Source organism: Oncorhynchus nerka, linkage group LG9a (assembly GCF_034236695.1).
Source record: "Oncorhynchus nerka isolate Pitt River linkage group LG9a, Oner_Uvic_2.0, whole genome shotgun sequence".
Taxonomy (NCBI): domain Eukaryota; kingdom Metazoa; phylum Chordata; class Actinopteri; order Salmoniformes; family Salmonidae; genus Oncorhynchus; species Oncorhynchus nerka.
Window position 1 is genome coordinate 57,640,872 of NC_088404.1, and position 20,168 is coordinate 57,661,039.

Sequence of the window (20,168 nt, forward strand, 5' to 3'; positions counted from 1 at the left end):
ACTGATGCATCAAGTCTGGAACAAACAGGACCATGAACAGCTTCTACCCTCAAGCCATAAGACTGATAAATAGTTAATTAAATAGTTAACCAGACCATCTGCATTGACCCTTTTTGTACTAACTTTTTTGACTCACCACATATGCCTCTGCTACTGTTTACCTTAGTTACTATATGTACATATCTACCTCAATTACCTCGTACCCCTGCACATCGACTCAGTACTGGTACCCTTGTATATAGCCAAGTTACTGTTACTCATTGTGCACCTATTATTACTACGTGTTTTAATTTTAGTCCACACCTACTGTTTACAAAGCATGTGACATTTATTTATATATATATTTATATATATCTCAGATAGCCATTTCATCTCAGATTTTCAAAAATATGTTTCTCAACCATAGCAAAACAAGCATTTGTGTAACAGTATTGATAGCATTCGCAGGCTAGCGTAGCATTTAGCGTTAGCATTCAGCAGGCAACATTTTCACAAAAACCAGAAAAACATTCAAATAAAATCATTTACCTTTGAAGAACTTCGGATGTTTTCAATGAGGAGACTCTCAGTTAGATAGCAAATGTTCAGTTTTTCCTGAAAGATTATCTGTGCAGGAGAAATCGCTCCGTTTTCTGCGTCATGTTTGGCTACCAAATAAAAACGAAAATTCAGTCATCATAACGCCAAACTTTTTTTCAAATTAACTCCATAATATCGACTGAAACATGGTAAACGTTGTTTAGAATCAATCCTCAAGGTGTTTTTCACATATCTCTTCATGATATATCGTTCGTGGAAGTCTCCTCTCTCCTCTCAATCACTGGATGACTGCGTGCAGCTTGTAGATTACGCAGCAATTTCAACAAAGGACACCGGGCGGACACCTGGTAAATGTAGTCTCTTATGGCCAATCTTCCAATGATATGCCTACAAATACGTCACAATGCTGCAGACACCTTGGAGAAACGATAGAAAGGGCAGGCTCATTCCTGGCGCATTCACAGCCATATAAGGAGACATTGGCAAACAGAGCCTCAAAAATCCTGCTCATTTCCTGTTTGAAGTTTCATCTTGGTTTCGCCTGTAGCATCAGTTCTGGGGCACTCACAGATAATATCTTTGCAGTTTTGGAAACGTCAGAGTGTTTTCTTTCCAAAGCTGTCAATTATATGCATAGTCGACCATCTTTTTGTGACAAAATATTGTGCTTAATACGGGCACGTTTTTTTCCAATAATGAAATAGCGCCCCCATAGGTTGAAGAGGTTAATAGAAACGTGTATGCCATCTGTAAATACGAATACAATTGTTAAATTACTAGCCTAGTTGGTTTAGTCATGGAAAAAGTCAGCAACCTTCCCACTAGCCATGATTGGCTGAGATAATGAGTGAGCTGGACATGCCAAGATATGAGTTTGGATTGGTCATTCATGTAGAGCGCTTCTGTCTATAAAATGAGGCGGTCAGTATGTGTAGGTTGTCCTTTCTGGCACTGCTTTTTGGAAAAATATCACTTAGTAGAACTGAATATGATGGGGGGTCTGCTGTCATAATGGCTCTCAACCAAGCATGCTATTTTGAACTTGTTTAGTACATAATGCTGCTGCTACCGTCTTTTCTGAGTGAAAAGAGCTTCTGGACATCAGATGTGCAATTGCTCACCTCAAACTGGACGAAGAGTTCTTCTTCAATGAGTCGGACGGGAGGGACATACTACTACAGACACCTGACCAGGCCCAGATCCCCATGATTCGCTGGAGAAGAAAACTGCGATTTAGTGGAAAAAGATCCGGTTGCCTTGTGAGGACCAGGCAACAAGTGGCTAATCTGCACTTGCCTTCTGTCCTGCTAGCTAATGTTCAATCGCTGTAAAATAAATGGGACGAGCTGAAAGCACATATATCCTACCAACGGGACATTAAAAATCTTATGTTTCACTGAGTCGTGGCCGAACGACAACATTAAGAACAGACAGCTGGCGGGTTATACACTCCATCGGCAGGACAGAAGAACAGCCTCTAGTAAGATGGCCTATACATATATGTGAACAACAGCTGGTGCACGATATCTAAGGAAGTCTCAATGTTTTGCTCACCTGAAGTAGAGTATCTCAATGCCATACAACTCTCCTTCCGTGGCCTCCAATTGCTCTTAAATACAAGTAAAACTAAATGCATGCTCTTCAACCGATCGCTACCTGCACCTACCCGCCTGTCCAACATCACTACTCTGGACGGCTCTGACTTAGAATACGTGGACAACTACAAATACTTAGGTGTCTGGTTAGACTGTAAACTCTCCTTCCAGACCCATATCAAACATCTCCAATCCAAAGTTAAATCTAGAATAGGCTTCCTATTTCGCAACAAAGCATTCTTCACTCATGCTGCCAAACATACCCTTGTAAAACTGACCATCCTACCAATCCTCGACTTTGGCGATGTCATTTACAAAATAGCCTCCAATACCCTACTCAACAAATTGGATGCAGTCTATCACAGTGCAATCCGTTTTGTCACCAAAGCCCCATATACTACCCACCATTGCGACCTGTACGCTCTCGTTGGCTGGCCCTCGCTTCATACTCGTCGCCAAACCCACTGGCTCCACGTCATCTACAAGACCCTGCTAGGTAAAGTCCCCCCTTATCTCAGCTCGTTGGTCACCATAGCATCTCCCACCTGTAGCACACGCTCCAGCAGGTATATCTCTCTAGTCACCCCCAAAACCAATTCTTTCTTTGGCCGCCTCTCCTTCCAGTTCTCTGCTGCCAATGACTGGAACGAACTACAAAAATCTCTGAAACTGGAAACACTTATCTCCCTCACTAGCTTTAAGCACCAACTGTCAGAGCAGCTCACAGATTACTGCACCTGTACATAGCCCACCTATAATTTAGCCCAAACAACTACCTCTTTCCCTACTGTATTTAATTAATTTATTTATTTTGCTCCTTTGCACCCCATTATTTTTATTTCTACTTTGCCTTGCAAAAGTATTCATCCCCTTTGGCATTTTTCCTATTCTATAGCATTACAACCTGTAATTTAAATAGATTTTTATTTGGATTTTATGTAATGGACATACACCAAATAATCCAAATTGGTGAAGTGAAATTTAAAAAAATGTTGTTTCAGAAAATTAAAACAATAGAAAACTGAAAAGTGGTGCGAGCATATGTATTCATCCCCTTTGCATTGAGGCCTGAACATAAGATCTGGTGCAACCAATTACCTTCAGAAGTCACATAATTAGTTAAATAAAGACCACCTGTGTGCAATCAAAGTGTCACATGATCTGTCACATGATCTCAAAATATATACACACCTGTTCTGAAAGACCCCAGAGTCTGGAGCACCACTAAGCAAGGGTCACCATGAAGACCAAGGAGCTCTCCAAACAGGTCAGGGACAAAGTTGTGGAGAAGTACAGATCAGGGTTGGGTTATAAAACAATGTCCAAAACTTTGAACATCCCACGGAGCACCAATAAAAATATGGCACTACAACAAACCTGCCATGGGAGGCCTACCCACCAAAACTCACAGACCAGGCAACGAGGGCATTAATCAGAGGCAACAAAGATACCAAAGATGTGTAACATCTCAGTAGCTAGATGTGAAGGAGCTGCAAAGATCCACAGCGGAGATTGGAGTATCAGTCCATAGGACCACTTTAAGCCATACACTCCACAGAGCTGAGCTTTACTGAAGAGTGGCCAGAAAAAGCCATTGCCTAAAGAAAAAACAAGCAAACTCAAGGAAAACTATGTCTGGCGCAAACCCAACACCTCTCATCACCCCGAGAATACCATCCCCACCGTGAAGCATGGTGTGGGGATGTTTTTCATTGGCAGGGCCTGGGAAAGTGGTCAGAATTGAAGGAATGGTGGATGACGCTAAATACTTAGAAATTCTGGAGGGAATCCTATTTCAGTCTTCCAGAGATTTGAGACTGGGACAGATATTCACCTTCCAGCAGGACAATGAACCTAGGTAGACTGCTAATGCAACACTCAAGTGGTTTCAATGTCTTGGAATGGCCTAGTCAAAGCCCAGACCTCAATCCAATTGAGAATCTGTGGTATGACTTAAATATTGTTATGCTGCAGTGGAACCCATCCAACTTGATGGAGCTGGTGCAGTTTTTCCTTGAAGAATGGGCAAACATCTCGGTAACTAGATGGGCCAAGACAGACCCCAAGAGACTTGCAGCTGTAATTGCTGTGAAAGGTGGCTCTACAAAGTATTAACTTTGGGGGGAGGGGTGAATAGTAATGCATGCTCAAGATTTAAGTTTTTTGTCTTATTTCTTGTTTTTAAAATAAATAAAAAATATTTAGCATTTTCAAAGTGCTAGGCATGTTGTGTAAATTAAATGATACAAACCCCCCAAAAATATTTGTAAATTCCAAGTTGTGATGCAAAAAAATAAGAAAAATTCCAAGGGGGGAAATATTTTCGCAAGCCAAAGTACATGGCCTACATGTGAATCCTTAATGGGGGCCTGTTCAGCTCTCCTTTTCCTATAGTCCACGATCAGTTCCTTTGTCTTGCTCATATTGAGGGAGAGGTTGTTGTCCTGGCACCACACTGCCAGATCTCTGACCTCCTCCTTATATGCTGGCTCATTGTTGTCAGCGATTAGGCCTACCCCCCTTGTGTCGTCAGCAAACTTAATGATGGTGTTGAAGATATGTGAATGAGTATACACACGCGTCAAGTATAGTATTAAGATATGCACGCACTAACGTTAGCTAGCTAGCTAACAGTAATCTTTAAATCTCTTTGGGCTAGGGGGCAGTATTTTCACATCCGGATGAAAAGCGCGCACAAAGTAAACTGCCTGTTACTCAGGCCCAGAAGCTAGGATATGCAAATGCATAATAGTATAGAGTGTTTTCTATCCAAAAGTTTATAAAACTGCTCAAATAATGTCTGTGAGTATAACATAACTGATTTGTCAGGCGAAACCCCGAGCACAATCCATCCAGGGAAAATGGTTTTTGAGGTAATTTTGTTTTCCAATGTCTTTCTATGCGGAACCTGATTTATTAGGGCCCAGGTTACAGTTCCTATGGCTTCCACTAGATGTCAACAGTCTTTAGAAATTGATCAATGTTTTTCTTTTGAGAAAGAGCTCGGGCTGAATACTGCCCCCTTTGGAGACAGTGCGTGCCCATAGTAAACTGAAAATATTTTTTAGAAAACACTCTAAAGTTTCTAAACCCGTTTAAATGATGTCTGTATGTAAAGCAGAACTCTCAGGGCAGCCATTCTCCCAAACTCTCTGTGGACAACAGAAAAGTTGGGTCAACTTTGACGTCATCGCCCCCACCCTTCCCAGGCAGCTACCGATCCAGGAACAGTCTCTATCTCTTCAGCGCGATGCCTGCTTTCCAATGGCACGTTCATTGTGAGAATCCCACGAGCCCTACACGTTTGGTGGGCGAAATTGCTCGTGTCCCTCTGAAAAACATGCACTCTATTGCGCGCGGCCGATTTGGAGTACGTTCTTTTCCATGATCCAGCATTTGAAGCCGGTTTGTTTGTTCGCGCTGATCTTTGTTCTACATGCTAAAAACATCATAAAGCTCGATTTTGCACATCGTTTGACCAGTTTAGTCGACATATAATATGTAAATTGGAAGTTTTGATGCGCAAGAGTGCTGGACCAGAAGTCATTTTTGATGCATTTCAGCTGAAGCTGTTAGCATATGCTAATACAGGGACACACAACGTGAAACCAAACGATGTATTGGGTAAGTATGACTCCTTCTACGTCTTCTGATGGAAGAACATCAAAGGTAAGGGAATATTTATGTGGTTATTTTGGGTTTCTGTGGACTCCAAACGTAGAGGAGACATACTGCTAATATCTGAGCGCCGTCTCATTGTATAGCCCAGTAAACGATGTCTGTAACGTTAAAAATAAATGTAATACAGCGGTTGCATTAAGAAGAAGTGTATCTTTGTAAATATATGTAGAACATGTATATTTAGTCATGTTTATTGCTTGTTATCTGACGTTATCTGTCGGAGCTATCATAATTTCTCCGGACATTTGAGTAGCATTTTTTGAAATGTCGTCATTGTAAACAGAGATTTATGGATATAAATGGCATATTATTGAAAAAAAAAATGTACTGTGTAACATGTAATATTACTGTCATCTGATGAAGATTTTCAAAAGGTTAGTGAATTATTTATTTTTTAATCCTACTTTTAAATTTTATTTTTTCTGGGACAAAATGGCCGCCGCTTGTCTTTTGTTTCGGTGGTGATCTAATATAAATATGTGCTATGTTTTCACCGTAAAACATTTTAGAAATCTGACTTGCTGGGTAGATTAACAAGATGTTTATCTTTCATTTGAGCTATTGGACTTGTTAATGTGTGGAGGTTAAATATTTTTAGGAATATTATTTTGCATTGTGCGTTATGGTAATGAGCTTGAGCCGTAGTCACGATCCCGGATCCGGGATGGGGAGCTCTAGTAGTCCTATTCTTTCCATGTGTCACTCAGATGGACTCAAGTCTTTTGGTGTGCGTGAAGAGGAGCGTGCTCCTCGTTATTTTTCTCCAATACTGGAAGCAGTTTATCCCGTCTTAAATTGTATTGATTATTTACATCCTTAATCCTAATCCTTAGGTTTATAACCTCTTGCAATGAAGACGGCTTTCTGACAAGATTAGAAATGTATAATATCTGAAAAGCTAGCTAGACTTTCTTACCCATATCTGGTTAAACGCTTCTCCCTCTCTATCACAGATGCCATGGTTGCCATTAGTTTGAAGATGTAGTCCGGAGACAGGTGTTTTATACAACTGCCTGTTTTCTTTTCGACCCCATCCACATTTGAAATCAAACGGCAGATTTTTCTCCACCTCCTTAGCTATCACACTCTGCTTCCACCAGGCATTCCAAATGATTTCAAAATTCAGTCCTCCAGAAAGTGTGGAGCCTTAGCAACACTTTGAAAAAAAGCAGTGTTAGAAAGGGTATATTATATATTGATAAGTATAATTGAAACTTGTATCTCATTATGGTAAGTGGTGAAATAAATATAGCTAGTTATAATTGTAATGGCTTAGCAGATAATATGAAAAGACACAAGTCTTTACCTGGCTGAAATATAATGAATATGTCTACTGTTTACAGGAAACTCATTCTACATTTTTTAGATGAAGATTCTTTCAAACACATTATAATAATTGCAAAAATTAAGCATGTCAAACATAACCAAGAATGGCTCAGAGTTGAAAGCTTAACAAACATAGCCGGGGTTTCTTCTTTTATAGAGACAATACATACAACCCCTTTCAGCATATGTGGCAGTCAGCAGATAGTGTGTAAAAGGTATTTTGTTGTCTGAGCAGACTTAAGATAGCCCGAGGACTCAACCGTCTAACTGATTTCACAACAGCGAAACACTATCATGTGCTCCTTTCTGAAAGTTTCCATACATGTGACTTTCTGTAGATAGTAAACTCACGGGATGTCACATGCACCCAAGCGGACCTTGGCTATACGCCCAGTCTTAAAACTAAGTCCCACAAAGACAAGTGTAACAGTCGTCGTATGAAGGAGAAGGTGAGGACCAAGGTGCAGCATGGTATGTGTCCATATTTATTTAAATGAACACGGAAATAACAAAAATAACAAAGAGAAACAACCTAAAACAGTTCTGTCTGATGCAGACACAACAGAAAACAGACAATAAAACACCCACCCAACACAAGTGGAAAAAGGCTACCTAAGTATGATTCTCAATCAGAGACAACTAACGACACCTGCCTCTGATTGAGAACCATACCAGGCCAAACTCAAAACCTAACATAGAGAAACAAACAGACTGCCCACCCCAACTCACACCCTGACCATACTAGATAAAACAAAGGGACTAAGGTCAGAACGTGACAGTACCACCCCCCACCCCCCCAAAGGTGAGGACTCCGGACACAAAACCTGAACCTATAGGGGAGGGTCTGGGTGGGCATCTGTCGCGGGACGTGGTCCCCACTGGCGCGGGACGTGGTCCCCACTTCACAATAGTTTTTCTCCGCCTCTTTATCCACCTCCATGGCCTATTAAAAACGGCGACTCTTGCCGTCGACCTCTGACTTGGGACCCTAGCCCCGGGTTCCGAATGGACGGGAGATTCTGGCAGTACCGGAGTGAAGGATGGCTCTGACAGCTCCTGGCTGACTGGCGGCTCTGGCAGCTCCTGGCTGATGGGAGACTCTGGCAGCTCAGGACAGACGGGAGACTCTGGCAGCTCAGGACAGACGGGAAACTCTGGCAGCTCAGGACAGACGGGAGACTCTGGCATCTCAGGACAGACGGGAGACTCTGGCATCTCAGGACAGACGGGAGACTCTGGCAGCTCAGGACAGACGGGAGACTCTGGCAGCTCAGGACAGACGGGTGACTCTGGAGCTCTGGACACGGGTGACTCTGGCAGGACAGACGGGTGACTCTGGCAGCTGGACAGACGGGTGCTGGCAGCTCAGGACAGACGGGTGACTCTGGCAGCTCAGGACAGACGGGTGACTCTGGCAGCTCAGGACAGACGGGTGACTCTGGCAGCTCAGGACAGACGGGTGACTCTGGCAGCTCAGGACAGACGGGAGACTCTGGCAGCTCAGGAACTGTCCAAACAGATCCGCAAGGAAGGTGGATCCCTTTAAATATGTGTAAGGGTTTTCCTGTGGTGAAGGAGAAGCGGACCAAAATGCAGCGTGGTAGTTATTCATGGAACTAGACATGAAATAACTAACAAAACAATAAATGTGCGAGAACCTAAACAGTCCAATCTGGTGAATACACAGAGACAGGAACAATCACCCACAAACACACAGTGAAACCCAGGCTACCTAACTATGATTCTCAATCAGAGACAACTAATGACACCTGCCTCTGATTGAGAACCATACTAGGCCGAAACATAGAAATACCCAAAACCTAGAAAAACAAACATAGACTGCCCACCCAACTCACGCCCTGACCATACTAAATAAATACAAAACAAAGGAAATAAAGGTCAGAACGTGACAATATGCTATTGGACCATAAACAGATTTGTTTAACTTCTTGCGTCGAGCCATCCCGGATCCGGTATCGTGACTACAGCCTCAAGCTCATTACCATAACGCAACGTTAACTATTCATGAAAATCGCAAATGAAATGAAATTAATCTATTTGCTCTCAAGCTTAGCCTTTTGTTAACAACACTGTCATCTCAGATTTTCAAAATATTGCAAAACAAGCATTTGTGTAACAGTATTGATTGCTAGCGTAGCATTTAGCGTTAGCATTCAGCAGGCAACCTTTTCACAAAAACCAGAAAAGGATTCAAATAAAATCATTTACCTTTGAAGAACTTCAGATGTTTTCAATGAGGAGACTCTCAGTTAGATAGCAAATGTTCCGTTTTTACAAAAAATATTATTTGTGTTGACAAATTGGTCCGTTTTCTGCGTCACGTTTAGCTACGAAAAAACCCCTGTATCCAGGATTGTGTAAATCTATCCGCAAGCTCATTAGCATAACACAACATTAACTATTCATGAAAATCGCAAATTAAATGAAATTAATCTATTTGCTCTCAAGCTTAGCCTTTTGTTAACAACACTGTCATCTCAGATTTTCAAAATATGCTTTTGAACCATAGCTAAACAAGCATTTGTGTAACAGTATTGCTAGCCTAGCATAGGATTATGCCTCTCTTTCACCATGCAACATTTTCCACAAAAACCAGAAAAGCATTCAAATAAAATAATTTACCTTTGAAGAACTTCGGATGTTTTCAATGAGGAGACTCTCAGATAGCAAATGTTCAGTTTTTCCTGAAAGATTATTTGTTTAGGACAAATCGCTCCGTTTTCTGCGTCACGTTTAGCTACGAAAAAAAACCTGTATCCAGGATTGTGTAAATCTATCCGCAAGCTCATTAGCATAACACAACATTAACTATTCATGAAAATGGCAAATGAAATGAAATTAATCTATTTGCTCTCAAGCTTAGCCTTTTGTTAACCTCTTCGGTCGACCCTCTACTTTTTGGAACATTCTGTTAAAAATCGCGCAACATTTCAGCGCCCTGCTACTCATGCCAGGAATATAGTATATGCATTTGCTTAGTCTGTGTGGATAGAAAACACTCAGACGTTTAAAAAACTGGTTAAATCACTGCTGTGGCTTTACCAGAACGGCATTTACATCGAAAAGCACAGGAAAAACTGATCACTGAAAATGGGGAAAATATATCCATGCGCTACTTGAACCCATTGATAAACGTGAACCACAATTAATTGACTGAGGTTGCAGTACCTACAGCTTCCACAGGGTGTCTAGAGTCTTGTCATTTCCCTTCGAGTTTTTTCTTGGTCAAACACATACAGGACACCGTATCTAATCCGGTCTAGGACCGGATATTTTCGTTGAGTTTCTAGCCGGACATTTTTCCAGACGGACAGCTAATGATCTTTACATCGCCTCCTGATGAATTTTATCGCTTATTAACGTTTACTAATACCTAAAGTTGCATTACAAACGTATTTCGAAGTGTTTTGTGAAAGTTTATCGTCGACTTTTTGAATTTTAAAAATGACGTTACGTTTTGAAACTATGTTTTATTCGTTTATCACACAGTCTACATATAACGATATCTAGGCTTTATATGGACCGATTTAATCGAAATAAAGACCCAAATAGTGTTTAATGGGACATCTAGGAGTGCCAACAAAGAAGATGGTGAAAGGTAATGAATGTTTTCTATTTTATTGTGCGGTTTGTGTAACGCCGAAATGCTAATTATTTTGTTTACGTCCCCTGTGGGTCTTTTGGGGTGTTGCATGCTATCAGATAATAGCTTCTCATGCTTTCGCCGAAAAGCATTTTAAAAATCTGACTTGTTGCCTGGATTCACAACGAGTGTAGCTTTAATTCGATACCCTGCATGTGTATTTTAATGAACTTTTGAGTTTTAACTAATACTATTAGCATTTAGCGTAGCGCATTTGCATTTCCAGAGCTCTAGTTGGGACGCAAGCGTCCCGAGTAGAAGCAACAGGTTAACCTCTTAATTAAGTCGACCCTCTACTTTTTCGAACATTCTGTTAAAAATCGGGCAACATTTCAGCGCCCTGCTACTCATGCCAGGAATATAGTATATGCATATGATTAGTATGTGTGGATAGAAAACACTCAGACGTTTATAAAACTGGTTAAATCACGGTTGTGACTATAACAGAACATGCGTTTCATCGAAAAGCGCAGGAAAACCTGATCACTAAAAATGGAAATAAATATCCTTGCGCTACTTCCAGGAATTGTTCAAAGTGAACCGAATTACATGAGACCGAGGTTTCAGTGCCTACAGCTTCCACACGATGTCTAGAGTCTTGTCATTTGATTCAGCTTTGATTCTTGGTCAAACCGATTCAAGGGAACCAATTCCCTCCGGTCTCCGACCGGATATTTTGGTCGAGCTCTCTCCGGACATTTTTTCGAAACGGACAGCTAAAGAAATTACATCGCCTCCTGATGAATTTTATCGCTTATTAACGTGTACTAATACCTCAAGTTGCATTAGAACAGTATTTCGAAGTGTTTTGTGAAAGTTTATCGTCGACTTTTTGAATTTAAAAAAATGACGTTACGTTATGAAACGCTATTTTTTTCTGTTTATCACACAGTCTACATAGAACAATATCTAGGCTATATATGGACCGATTTAATCGAAAAAAAGACCCAATAGTGATTATGGAACATCTAGGAGTGCCAACAAAGAAGATGGTCAAAGGTAATGAATGTTTTATATTTTATTGTGCGGTTTGTGTAGCGCCGAATATGCTAATTATTTTGTTTACGTCCCCTGCGGGTCTTTTGTGGTGTTACATGCTATCAGATAATAGCTTCTCATGCTACCGCCGAAAAGCATTTTAAAAATCTGACTTGTTGCCTGGATTCACAACGAGTGTAGCTTTAATTCAATACCCTGCATGTGTATTTTAATGAACGTTTGAGTTTTAACTAATACTATTAGCATTTAGCGTAGCGCATTTGCATTTCCAGAGCTCTACATGGGACGCCTGCGTGCCAGGTAGGAGCAAGAGGTTAACAACACTGTCATCTCAGATTTTCAAAATATGCTTTTGAACCATAGCTAAACAAGCATTTGTGTAACAGTATTGATAGCCTAGCATAGTATTATGCCTCTTTCACCATGCAACATTTTTCACAAAAACCAGAAAATAATTCAAATAAAGTCATTTACCTTTGAAGAACTTCAGATGTTTTCAATGAGGAGACTCTGTTAGATAGCAAATGTTCCGTTTTTACAAAAAATATTATTTGTGTCGACTAATCGCTCCGTTTTGTTCATCACATTTGGGGAGGGAAAAAAAAAATATATATATATATTAAGTCATTAAAATTCGAACTTTTTTCCAAATTAACTCCATAATATCGACAGAAACATGACAAACCGATGTTTAGAATCAATCCTCAAGGTGTTTTCACATATCTATCGACGATAAAATCCATCGTGGCAGTTTACTTTCTCTTCTGAAGAAATGGAACGCGCATGGACCTACAGATTACGCACACAGGACACCGGGCGGGACACCAGGTAAATGTAGTCTCTTATGGTCAATCTTGCAATGATATGCCTACAAACACGTCAAAATGCTGCAGACACCTCGGGGAATAGACAGAAACCGCAGGCTCATTCCTGGCGCATTCACAGCCATATAAGGAGACATTGGAACACAGCGCCTTCAGAATCTAGGGCATTTCCTGTATGAAACTTCATCTTGGTTTTGCCTGTTGCATTAGTTCTGGGGCACTCACAGATAATATTTTGTTTTGTCTTTCCAAGGCTGTCAATTCCATGCATAGTCGAGCATCTTTCCGTGACAAAATATTGCGCTTAAAACGGGCACGTCTTTTTATCCAATAATGACATAGCGCCCCCATAGGTTGAACAGGTTAATAAATAAAAATGGTCCAAATAAGGATGATCTATGCTTCTTTGAAAATACAGAACCAGTCAAAAGTTTGGACACAAATACTCATTCAAGGGTTTTTCTTTATTTGGACTATTTTCTTAATTGTAGAATAATAGCAAAGACATCAAAACTATGAAATAACAACTATGGAATTATGTAGTAAACAAAAAAGTGTTACACCAATCAAAATATATGTTGTAACTTCGGATGTTTTCAATGAGGAGACTCTCCCTGGGGCGGCAGGGTAGCCTAGTGGTTAGAGCGTTGGACTAGTAACCGGAAGGTTGCGAGTTCAAACCCCCGAGCTGACAAGGTACAACTCTGTCGTTCTGCCCCTGAACAGGCAGTTAACCCACTGTTCCCAGGCCGTCATTGAAAATAAGAATGTGTTCTTAACTGACTTGCCTGGTTAAATAAAGGTAAAAAAAATAAAATAATAATAATAATAAAAATAAAAAAAGATAGCAAATGTTCAGTTTTTCCTGAAAGATTATTTGTTTAGGAGAAATCGCTCCGTTTTCTGCGTCACGTTTGGCTACCAAAAAAATATGAAAATTCAGTCATCAAAACGCCGAACTTTTTTCCAAATTAACTCCATAATATCGACTGAAACATGGTAAACGTTGTTTAGAATCAATCCTCAAGGTGTTTTTCACATATCTCTTCGATGATATATCGTTCGTGGAAGTCTCCTCTCTCCCCTGAATCACATGGATGAATGCGTGCAGCTTGGAGATTACGCAGCAATTTCGACAAAGGACACCGGGCGGACACCTGGTAAATGTAGTCTCTTATGGCCAATCTTCCAATGATATGCCTACAAATACGTCACAATGCTGCAGACACCTTGGGCCAACGGCAGAACGTGTAGGCTCGTTCAGGACGCATTCACAGCCATATAAGGAGACAATGGAAAACAGAGCCTCAAAAATTCTGCTCATTTCCTGTTTGAAGTTTCATCTTGGTTTCGCCTGTAGCATCAGTTCTGTGGCACTCACAGATAATATCTTTGCAGTTTTGGAAACGTCAGAGTGTTTTCTTTCCAAAGCTGTCAATTATATGCATAGTCGAGCATCGTTTTGTGACAAAATATTGCGCTTAAAACGGGCACGTTTTTTTATCCAATAATGAAATAGCGCCCCCATAGCTTCAACAGGTTATTAAAGGGTTATTCCGCTGTCTTAAAATCTAATTTTAAACCTACCCTTAACCACACTACTAACCTTATGCATAATCCTAATTTTAAATGAAGACCAAAAAGCATGTTTTTGTTTTCATTCGTTTTTACGATAGTCAATGTTGACTTTGTGGCGGTGTTATCTAGTGGAAACCCCATTGTCAGACGTAAAGCTGCCTAACTAACTGGCTAGCTGCATAAATGTTAGCCAATGGAAATAGCAGTAAAGCCTTTTCCACACTGCAGGACTTAAAGCCTTAATGCTCAAATCTTAACGCTCAAATCAGTTCCGTTTTAGAGTACTGACTATCCAAACAGCAAGTTATAAATCGGATTTGCGTGTTCACACAGAAGTTATTTATTGACATGTCTACGCTAGTTGTCATAGTAACAAGGGGTGTGTGCCCAATGGTTGAGGCTGATTGGTTATGGTGCTTCCTATCACTCAGAAGTTATGTAGCAAGCTAAGGTGACAGATGTTTCCCAGTTGCTTTGAATGTTCAAAATCATAGTGTAAGAAGACTTTTAAAGCCTCAAAGGATAAGAGGATTAACTTTCAAAACAAGTCCTTTTTGGTTAGCCACAGCAGTCAACTAGCTAGCTAGGTAGCTATTTAGCTTTCTAGCACATTCACAAATTTGTTTGTAAACAATTAAGAAGCTACTTAGCTACTACATGTTCCTGTCAACAGAGCAGCTAACAAGCAACAAGATATACCAAATAACAGTCTAAAAACCCCTTGAGGGAAAATATATCAGATTTGACCTTTCAAATCGAAGTCGGATGGCCAGGAATCAGATTTGTATCAGAAGGTGGTTTGAAATGTGGTTTCTTCCATGCCTCTTGTTGGCCCAACCAGTGACTCTCTGAACACATTGTCACGTGTCTCCCAAAAAGTAGCATTACCCATTGTGCCACAAAAACCACAGCTCTTGAAGAGAAAGTGAAACAACTATTTATAGGTCTCAGAGTGGGGGACATCACTGCTTGAGCACTGCTAGACATTTCACATACACACATATGAAACCACCAAAAACGACTACTGTAGAGGGGTACTTGAGGACTGGAGTTGGGAAACACTGGGCTAGAAAATGTACTTCAGCTTTATTTGAAGTCATTTCAATGTTCTATGCGTAACAGATCTGTCATAGATTCCATTAGGTTTCCTGAGGGATTCATCCAATGTGGTGGGCGAAAAAACAAACAAAGATGCTATGCCAACATCCATTACAAAGTAGTCAGCTTCTCAGGAGGTAGATAAATTGGTCCGTAGAGAAAATTCAGAAATCAAAGTGTCATACAGCTTCAAAAGTCATTTGCGCCCTGTCGACCAGCTATTATCGACCCACAATTTGTTTGCTGCTGTTTGTATGACTCAGGTTCGCCCACGGCCAACTTCAACAGCTATTCAGCTTTACTGCAAGGAAGGATGGCATATGTGACCTACTGCCTCTTTCATTAACATTTTATACACCACTATATAAAAGTTGAAAACTGTCATCGTGCATTAGGAAAAAGGGAAGATGTGTGCTGCACTGTTTAAGCTCTCAGAGGTCCAATGTATTGTGAACTGTACAGAGAATACAATAACCTTGGTCTTTGTCTACTGTTTACAATGCTAACCAGAATAAATAGCAGGCCCCCATAATGTGATGAGCACAAATGTGTGTGCATGTGCACTTAACTAACTTTTCACTGTCAATTATAAACTCAACTGCAATAATGTCTGTTCTGTTACAGCCTCTGCACTGATATTAACATTAGACACATACTTGTGAATGCCCCCTGAGTTGGGTTGAGTGATGAATTTGGTTAAATGTAAGTGTTACAAATGCATCTCTAAAACTTTGGATGTCAATTCGCTGATAAGGATTTAAAACCTTTCATGAAGGAAAGACATATTGACAACAACCAGACTACATTGAAGAAAGACAAGATGCTTAATCCAGTATGGGCAGTATTGCCTGACCAACCACGAGAGTAGAGAAGCACGTCAACAGTGTCTTGCCTGGGAGGACAACCATCAGAGTGCCACTGCATCCCACCTTGGTTGCTCTGCTGTACACTGAGTCAGAGTCACGTGGTGTCACACTAATGGAGTAACACTGACGGGAGCCGTATTTGAACTTGTCATTGTGTCATTGGAGTGGCTGGGTTATCGAAAGTGGCTTTTAAAAAGGGACAGCTAATGCACCATGCCAAAGGGGGTTTGCCTCTGAGGGCTTAGAGCGGGGGTGTGTGTGTGTGTGTGTGTGTGTTTATGTGTTTATGTGAATGAAAGAAAGTGGGTATGTACTGTATCTTTAGAACAAACAAGGACAATTCGGACAAGTGGGAACATTTTGATGGTCACCAGAAGGGTTATTTTAAGGTTATGGGTTAGGTTTAGCAGTTATGGTTAGGTTTAGGGGTTTGGGTGTTAAGGTTAGGGAAAACAGGATTTTGAATGGAATCAATTGTTTTGTCCCCACAAGGATAGTAAAAAAAAGTGTTTGTGTGTGTGTAGGACATGGGGATGTCTGAAACTTACTCCTCAGCCTTAAGTATCCCGCTTGCGTCGCCTCATTAACTAGCTTTTGAGGTGTCACGATCAGCTAAAATGCTTGAGGGAGGATGGTCAAGTGTGTTTGTGAAGCAGAGGTCCCAAGTTCGCGGCAGGTATGGGTCAAATCTGGAAGAAGTGGTAATCGATAATCAAGCAGCATGACGTCCTTTACGTGTATGTCGGGTGATGCCCACAGAGGGACAATCTGGATGGGCTCCAGGTTGCAGCTCAGTGCATCTCTTTTGAGTCACGCCACACATTTCTTCCCCACAGCCTCCCAATAGCTATGTATCCAAATGAATAGTTTCCTTATCCTTGTCCGGTTCCATAAGCCCCTGCTACTCAGTAGGAAAATGTGTTAGCTAAGCTAAAAGTTTTGCATCACCTCACTAAAAAAGACATGAAGGTGTAACATAAGCATTTGAGCATAGGCAGTCCCTGTCAGCATATTGAAGCTTAGACACTGTTGATGTACACTATTTTATATAAAACACTTTGCCAACCAGTGGACTGTGACAGATAATGTATTTCTGTGCATTCTATGACTGTATCCCAGTTTAGGACCCTTCAGATAATTTTTTGTGCATTTGGTTTTATGCACAAACCTCATTCTACAGCCCTTTGTTTGAGGCAAGCTGTCGAAGTACAAATGTGGTGTGTCATGGGAACCTCCATGTAATGAGTCATTCCTTTATCACAATATCATTTTTTAGAACACCGCCAGTATTTGTTTAGAATGTGAAAAAATCTGTATTTGTTTAGGTTGTGTATATCACCCTCTTTTTCTTCTTTGATAACTGACCACCAAGTTAGCACTATCAAATGGTCTGATAGCCATCTTCTTAATATGATATGAACTACAGAAGACTCCAAATATGACCAATAAGCAATTAACCTATCCTTACACCCCACAGGGAATAAATCCTCCTCATTGTTTGAATGTTACATTTTACCATAACACTTAGTCCTGTCAAGAGAACTGTCTGAGAAAAGATAAAACAGCTTATTCTTGAAGGCAACCCTCACTTTAGTCCTTACAGTGATGACTGAAGGTTAGCTGTTGAATGGAACTGCCATGATAATTGACATTTAGCGATGAAATGCCTCACATGCTGAATGCTAAACCGAGAACTAATTACTGCCTATCGAAAGTGTCAATAGCGTCATCTGCTGTGATCTAAATGTCAGGTTTACATTGGAATGTTGGAGGGATATCTGCCAAGTACCTCTGGCTATCCCTTGCTGGCTACCTACAAACAGCAGTGGGCAGCAGTCTATGATGATAGTAATTTTGCCAAATTGAGAAAAAAGTGACTATGACTGTATGAAAAATGAGTTGTGCCGTAGTTCTGCTGCAGCCAGTGGAGTCAAGGATAAACCTCTTATTTACCCTGCCATGTGACGGGCCTTTTTTCTGTCACCTGTGAGGCATGAAGTCTTTGTAAAACATTGCAAATCAGTCAAGAAAATTAAGTATCCGAAAAAATGTGTGGCCCTGGCAGGAGTTTCACAGTGGTTTGGCGCTGTGTGACTCTGCCTAATGCTTGTCATATGCATTATTCATGGTGCAGACCAAAACAGGACAGACAAATGGTAACTGAGGGATTAAAGTGAGAACAGGAGCAAGGTAGATAGATGTCAGCCATGTTAGTGAGTTTGAAACTAAGCAGTCGAGAACACTTTTTTGGTATGTTCAACTTAGCGAAAGGCTAGCTCGTTTTTCTCATGTGGAGTAAAGTACATTTAGTAAGGGCTGTTGTAATTGGTAGATATGGTAATGCGCTCGAGTAGATATAACTATTCCAATGTCCAAATTTGAAAGGTTTTCCAATTGTTCACAACATCAGCAAAACTACTGTATGTTTAATTACAGATACGTTTAATCATTTAATCTCTTCAATCACAGATAAGTATATATCTCCAAATCATCCAAAATTATACATTTCAAATCATTAAATTAAGGTGAGTGGACAGTGCATCAACCAATATGAGTTATTGCCAAGATGGCCCAAAAGGGCAATATTCATAATTCTGAGAAATCAATACATGTGTATTTTTCTACAATGAGATGAACTTGCGCCTCATTCTCTTGAAAGTGAGTGGGTAGGAGTGCTAAACTCAGCTAATCTTGACATTTGGCTGGCTTTTAGGCTGTGATTTAGACAGTAACAAAATGATCGTCAATAACTACCATTTGTCTTAGATGTAGAAAAACACAGTTGATAGAATTGACTGTCTTGACAAGTATATGAGACTTAAAGCATGGGAGTAGCAACATCATATCTAAAACAAATTTTCACAAAAAAATGTACTATCATCTCTTTTACTATCATCTCTTTATAGTGTACCTTTTTTAAGGTACACTATACATACAAAAGTATGTGGACACCCCTTCAATTGAATGGATTCAGCTATTTCAGCCACAACCGTTGCAGACAGGTGTATACAATTTGAGCACACAGCCATACAATCTCCATAGACAAACATTGTCAGTAGAATGGTCTTACCGAAGAAACACAGTGATTTTCAACTTGCCACTTGTCATAGGATGCCACCTTTCCAACAAGTCAGTTCGTCAAATTTCTGCCCTGCTAGAGCTGCCCCGGTAGCAACAACGCTACCTTCCACAATGCATAGTGCCAACTGTAAAGTTTGGAGGAGTAGGAATAATGGTTTGGGGCTGTTTTTCATGGTTCGGGCTAGGCCCCTTAGTTCCAGTGAAGAGAAATCTTAACGCTACAGCATACAATTACATTTTAGAAGATTCTGTGCTTCCAACTGTGTGGCAACAGTTTAGAGAAGTCCCTTTCCTGTTTCAGCATGACAATGCCCTTTTGCACAAAGCGAGGTCCACACAAATGGTTTGAGGAGATTGGTGTGGAAGAACTTGACTGGCCTGTACAGAGCCCTGACCTTAACCCCAACGAACACTTTTTGGATGTACTGAAACGCCGACTGCGAGCCTGGCCTAATCGCCCACCATCAGTGCCCGATCTCACTAATGCTCTTGTAACTGAATAGAAGCAAGTCCCCACAGCAATGTTACAGCATTTAGTGGAAAGCCTTCCCAGAAGTGTGGAGGCCGTTATAGCAGCAAAGGGGGGACCAACTCCATATTGATGCCCATAATTTTTTTATTAGATTTTTGACAAGCGAGTGTCCACATACTTTTGGTCATGTAGTGTACCTGTGACTAACAGATGCATATCTGTATTCCCAGTCATGTGAAATCTATAGATTAGGGCCTAATTTATTTATTTAAATTGACTGATTTCCTTATATGAACTGTAACTCAGTAAAATCTTTGAAATTTAAGCATGTTGTGTTTATATTTCTGCTCAATGTAATTTTCAGTTCAGATTTTTGGTTTGGCATGAAGCACTTGGCACTTATTCTATCAGCAGACCTTGCACAGCACCAGTGGGAGTTGAAAG